At 46.4% G+C, this 5779-nt stretch overlaps 1 long non-coding RNA gene across 1 annotated transcript; it reads right to left on the bottom strand.

Annotated features, from left to right (window-relative positions):
* Positions 1-932: 932 nt before the first annotated feature.
* Positions 933-4368, bottom strand: LOC138638568 (uncharacterized). The gene is made up of 3 exons (XR_011312519.1): positions 4043-4368; positions 3790-3942; positions 933-1605 (listed from the first exon to the last, which is right to left on the bottom strand). It is a non-coding gene; the product is annotated as an uncharacterized lncRNA (long non-coding RNA).
* Between the last annotated feature and the right edge of the window lie 1411 nt (positions 4369-5779).

Here is a 5779-nt window from a genome sequence, read left to right as displayed (position 1 = left end):
CTGGAAAAATGTGTCTTCGAACAGTCATCTCTACCCTTCTTGGGTTTCATCATTTCCGTTGCTGATTTGTGTATGGATCCGGGAAAAGTTTCTGCCGTGCTCAACTGGCCGCGTCCTCTTGGAGTGAAAGCAATTCAGCGATTTCTTGGATTTGCTAACTACTATCGGCAGTTTATACCTCACTTTTCCTCTCTTTCAGCTCCAATCTCCTCCATGATTCGGAAGGGTGCCAATCCTCATCTGTGGTCGTCTGAGGCTGAAGAGGCTTTCCGGTCCATCAAGCAAGCCTTTGCCTCAGCTCCTATTCTTCATCGTCCAGTGGCCAATAAACCCTTCATCCTTGAAGTAGATGCTTCTGCAATTGGAGCTGGAGCTGTGGTCTCGCAGAAATCCTCTTCTGGTCGTCTTGTGCCCTGTGGTTTTTTCTCAAAGATCTTCTCCTCCTCAGAAAAAAATTATTCCATCGGTGATAAAGAACTTTTGGCAATCAGGTTGGCATTAGAGGAGTGGCGGTACCTCTTAGAAGGGGCTTTACATCGTTTTATAATCTATATACATAAACCCAGGCTCATATTGTAGAGTGTCCAGAAACCATGTCCTGAGCACTACCAAATCCTGCTCCAAACGGCAATATCTAATACAGGAGAAAAAAAAAGGGAGCTTACAGATATCAAGTATAAAAACTACAAAATTTATTAAGATACTAACAAACACATACTAACAAATACACACATAGAAATAAAATAAGGACACTAAGAACCATCCCTATCCCCCATCTAATCCAATGAGTAATGTGATATACACAAACGGTAGAGGAAAAGACCGTGTGCCTATATGGACAATGGGTCAATGTAAGCCATAAACCTCACAGAAGTACATATGAGGTACAGGATAGCAGCACAAGTAGCGCTGAAAAGTACTATCCTAAAAGCGATCCAAAGTCCAGGGCATACTAACAAGAGATCTACCAGACTGCCAGTAATGTAACTGCCACTGGCGTAAAGAAAGCAGTACAGATAATCTCCAGTGGTCCCTCTTACCCCGGTATAGAGATGGATAACGTTAGGCGAGACCCCCGACGTACGTTTCGCTCCAGCGATCTATTAGCTTTCTCAAGGGGAAGTGTCCGTACTCCACCACAACAAGCCTTATATCCACTGTTTCCGGTCACATGAGGAGCACGTGACCCGGAAATCAGCAGGGACTGCCAATACACGGCGCATGCGTCAATAACCCCCGGCGCCGCAACCACCCCGCCCGGCCAGCCTCCAACGCCGAGTGAATGGGAGCATGGAGTGACCATGACACCCAGTCACCGGCCGAGGACGCCAAGCGGCCGGACCAAGGAGGGGCGGAGCCAGGAGGGAAAGTCCGCACGCGCACTGCAGACCCAAACCCCACCACCGCAGAAGGCATAACATCTAATACCAGTACCGATACAGATACAATGACAGTATAAAGACCCAAAACAGCTATCACATGACAATATACATAAACACAGTATCCAATAATATAGAGAACACATAATAGATCTGTAGGAGAAGCTTCTGCATGCCGGTGTGTGGTTGAAGTATTCAGAGGATACGAAGGGCATCATATAGAAGACTATAATAAACAGGAAAAAGGCACAAGTTACACACAATATTTAAAAAGAACATAAAAAAGGTGAAGCAGACACCTTATAACAAAGGGGAGAAACAGATCTAACCATGGGCTACAAGAACGGGGCAAAATTAAGAGCTTCATTGAGGCCCCCTGGTCTGGTGGTGCCCAAAGTCACAATCCATCTAAGCTCTCGTTGGGCAAGAAGTTGTTTGATATTACCACCTCGTATGCCCGTGTGGACAAGGTCTATCCCCCTTACCATAAACTCACTCGGATTACAATCATGATATTTATAAAAGTGTTTTGGTATAGTTTTTAATTGGGAGACATCCTCTGCCGTCCTGGCCGCGCCAATGTCCCGCACGTGCTCCCTCACCCTCACTCTCAACTCGCGTGATGTTAAGCCAATATAAATTAAATGACAGCTGCAAGTAGCATAATAGATAACGTTTTTGCTACTGCAAGATATAAAATGTCTAATTTCAAAATTTCTTTTGCCGTCTGCTGAGGAGAATGAGGAGCTGCGCAGGACATTGGCGCAGGCAGCACAGTGTCCACACGTGTAGCATCCCAAGGTGCGGCGTACTGAACCGAAAAGAGAAGTCACAGGGGCCACGTAATGGCTCTTAACCAGAAGATCTTTTAAATTTCTTGCCCTCCTCGGGGTCATCAGAGGGTGATCGGACAGGAAGGGACTCAAGGAGGGCTCAGTGCTAAGAATCCGCCAATGTTTATTCAAAATGGTACGTATACTGTCCCACTCGTGATTGAATTCAGATATGAATCGTATTGATTCATCTGTCCTTTTTGCCTTTTTTGAATATAACAACCGATTACGTGGGGTGTTTTTGGCCCTGTTATACCCATATCTCACACACCGATGGCTATATCCCCGCTGTTCAAAACGTGTTTTTAAATCACTAGCCTGACGTTCAAACGTGTGATCATCCGAGCAGATCCGCCTAACCCGGAGGAATTGTCCGACCGGGACGGCCCTAATTGTGGCTTGACTGTGCCCTGAGGTAGCATGAACCAAAGCATTAACCGCCGTGGTTTTTCGAAAAACCTCTGTCGCTATAAGTTGATCATCCCCTACCCTCAGGAGTATGTCCAGAAAATCAATTTCACGGGGGTCACACTTATAGGTTAATCTGATATTAAACGTATTAGTATTGAGCACAGTCATAAAATCCCCGAGCTGCTGTTCCGTTCCACGCCATAAAAATAAAACATCATCAATATAACGCCACCAGCACAGCACATGGTCGGCGGCCTCCCCCCCAGCACCACCAAACACCAACCTCTCCCAAAACCCCAGAAAGAGGTTGGCGTAAGCTGGCGCACAGGCCGCCCCCATGGCTGCGCCGCGTTTCTGATGATAAAAACAGTCTTTAAAAGTAAAAAAATTATGCGTCAGAACGAATTCCAGCAGCTCGAGGATAAGCTCACACAATGGGCCGTCCAGGTCGGAGGCCTCCAGGAAAAAACGGGCCGCCCGTAGTCCATCGGTGTGATCGATGCACGTATACAGGGCCTCTACGTCCGCTGTAACCAATAGGACGTCCTGGTCCACAGAGACTCCGTCAACCCTCGCCAGGACGTCCGTTGTGTCCTTGACAAATGATGGAAGTGTTTCCACCAGATTCTTAAGGTAGAAATCAACAAATTTACATATCGGGTCACATAGCCCCTGTATTCCAGACACAATAGGACGTCCCGGAGGGTTGACTCGGTCTTTGTGGACTTTCGGAAGAAGGTAAAATGTCGGTACTTTTGGGAATTTGACCGTCAAACCATCTAAAACCTTCTTGCTAATTGTTCCCTCCTCGAAGGCCCTATCAAGGATAACCTGTAACTGCACCGAGAAGGAGGCTACCGGATTATGGGAAAGCCTGGAATAAACGCTAGCATTACGCAGTTGTTTAAAGGCCTCTTTTTCGTACATCTCCACCGGCCACACCACGATGTTTCCCCCTTTGTCTGCGGCCTTGAATACCACATCACCAAAGGACTGAAGCTGTTTGATAGCCTCCCTTTCTTTAAATGTAAGATTATCAAAACGCCTCCTTGTGGAGAGCTCCCTAAAATCCTCCGTCACTAATTTAGTAAACACCTCCACTGCGGGGCACAAAGACAAAGGGGGAAACCTCGTGGATTTAGGAAGAATAGCCGGTGGGAACTCACCTTTTCCAGGAGCCGATTGCTCCTCCAAGAGCTCCTCCAAAATCCGGAGGGCCTCCCCCTCAGTGCAGTCCAGAACGTCTGATCCCTGTCCACCTCTTGAGTGCAATTTTTTGAGAATCAATTTACGTGAGAAAAGGTGTAAATCTTTCAAGGCTGTAAAAAAATTAAACCCATTAGTAGGTGAAAATGATAAGCCTCTACTTAATACACTCAATTGGCTCTCAGAGAGGACATGGTGTGACAAATTTATTACCTGAAGCCCCCCTTGATGACCTCGACCGTCCGATTGTTTGCCCATTTGGCCCTTTTTAGTGTTTTGTCTCGTAGTCATTCTTACACTAATTTGGGGGTCCTCTTTCTCCCTTTCATGGGTGCCCTTTTGAGATGTATGCCTACCATCCATGGATGTGGAGGATTTATAGGATGTAGATCGGGACCTTGATCTTGACTCATTCCTGTAGTATGGGCGAGATCGTTCATTCCCACTTCTCCATTTATACATCTTGTTTGTCTGTTTGTCGTTGATGTCTCGTTGAAATTTCTTAGACTTAATTTGCTGTATATCCTCCACCCATTTCTGGACCTCAACCTCCACTTCATTATTAAATTTGCTTAGGGCTTCACTAGACAAATCCTTTTTAATTAAAGTTTGCAGAGCATCAATTTCGCTCTCAATTTCTCTAATGGAGACCGAATTCATCTCCTTAAGGATCTCCATGAAGCCCATAGAGCATTTACTCGCGCATTGCTCCCATCTCTCCCTAATACTGGCATCTTCTACCGGGAACGAGGGGAACACTTGCACCCGAAGACCCCTGGGGATTAACCCCTTTTGTAAATATCTATCTAGAAAAGCATGATTCCACCAGATCTTAGTCCTTTTTCTTAGTAAGTCTTTGAATCTTAATACCGTGTCCTGTAGCCCAATGTTACTCCCCTCTGAGCCCAACTCATTAGTGTCCTTAAAAACTTCATTTAACTGCGTGAGCCATGCACCGTCGCGGGCCCGAAAATCCATCTTAGTAATGCTGGGACCTGCTGTGAAAAGCACAGAAGCACATATCAATATACATAAACCCAGGCTCATATTGTAGAGTGTCCAGAAACCATGTCCTGAGCACTACCAAATCCTGCTCCAAACGGCAATATCTAATACAGGAGAAAAAAAGGGAGCTTACAGATATCAAGTATAAAAACTACAAAATTTATTAAGATACTAACAAACACATACTAACAAATACACACATAGAAATAAAATAAGGACACTAAGAACCATCCCTATCCCCCATCTAATCCAATGAGTAATGTGATATACACAAACGGTAGAGGAAAAGACCGTGTGCCTATATGGACAATGGGTCAATGTAAGCCATAAACCTCACAGAAGTACATATGAGGTACAGGATAGCAGCACAAGTAGCGCTGAAAAGTACTATCCTAAAAGCGATCCAAAGTCCAGGGCATACTAACAAGAGATCTACCAGACTGCCAGTAATGTAACTGCCACTGGCGTAAAGAAAGCAGTACAGATAATCTCCAGTGGTCCCTCTTACCCCGGTATAGAGATGGATAACGTTAGGCGAGACCCCCGACGTACGTTTCGCTCCAGCGATCTATTAGCTTTCTCAAGGGGAAGTGTCCGTACTCCACCACAACAAGCCTTATATCCACTGTTTCCGGTCACATGAGGAGCACGTGACCCGGAAATCAGCAGGGACTGCCAATACACGGCGCATGCGTCAATAACCCCCGGCGCCGCAACCACCCCGCCCGGCCAGCCTCCAACGCCGAGTGAATGGGAGCATGGAGTGACCATGACACCCAGTCACCGGCCGAGGACGCCAAGCGGCCGGACCAAGGAGGGGCGGAGCCAGGAGGGAAAGTCCGCACGCGCACTGCAGACCCAAACCCCACCACCGCAGAAGGCATAACATCTAATACCAGTACCGATACAGATACAATGACAGTATAAAGACCCAAAACAGCTATC

Source organism: Ranitomeya imitator, chromosome 5 (genome assembly GCF_032444005.1).
Source record: "Ranitomeya imitator isolate aRanImi1 chromosome 5, aRanImi1.pri, whole genome shotgun sequence".
Taxonomy (NCBI): Eukaryota; Metazoa; Chordata; class Amphibia; order Anura; family Dendrobatidae; genus Ranitomeya; species Ranitomeya imitator.
Note: the sequence above shows the minus strand (reverse complement) of the source record. Positions and strands in the feature narration are given on the sequence as shown.